Source organism: Delphinus delphis, chromosome 18, assembly GCF_949987515.2.
Source record: "Delphinus delphis chromosome 18, mDelDel1.2, whole genome shotgun sequence".
NCBI lineage: Eukaryota > Metazoa > Chordata > Mammalia > Artiodactyla > Delphinidae > Delphinus > Delphinus delphis.
Window position 1 is genome coordinate 56,505,340 of NC_082700.1, and position 619 is coordinate 56,505,958.

At 34.4% G+C, this 619-nt stretch overlaps 1 non-coding gene across 1 annotated transcript; it reads left to right on the top strand.

Moving 5' to 3' along the window:
• Window positions 1-264: 264 nt before the first annotated feature.
• On the top strand, window positions 265-373 carry LOC132413986 (U6 spliceosomal RNA). The gene has a single exon (XR_009516868.1). It is a non-coding gene; the product is annotated as a U6 spliceosomal RNA (small nuclear RNA).
• Window positions 374-619: the final 246 nt, after the last annotated feature.

Sequence of the window (619 nt, forward strand, 5' to 3'; positions counted from 1 at the left end):
TATTTTTCAGTAAAAAATGGGAAAGTGGGAGACCTACTGTTTAATGAATATCTATTATCTACTGTAATCACCTTGCATATAATATTTTCCAAATTATTGTAATTAATTGTTTTATTATAGAATATCACCAAGAGTGACCCAGATATCACTGATATTCATATCAATGATTAATTATAAACTGTTAGTTCCCACCTGTTTTCTATTTAACCTTGGTGCACTTATTCTGGAGTCTACGGAAAAAGTACTCTGATAATTCCAACTCTCATGCTCTCTTCAGCAGCACACATATACTAAAATTGGAACAATACAGAAAAGATTAGCATGGCCCCTGTGCAAGGATGACATGCAAATTCATGAAGCGTTCCATATTTGGGGGCATATATCCAGACAAAACTAAATTCAAAAAGATACATGCACCCCTATGTTCATAGCAGCACTATTCACAATAGACAAGACATGGAAACAACTTAAATGCCATCTACAGATGAGTGGACAAAGAAGGTGTGGCACATATATACAATGGAATACTACTCAGCCATAAGAAAAAATGAAATAATGCCATTTGCAATAACATGGACGGACCTAGAAATTATCGTACTAAGTGAAGTAAGTCAGCAAG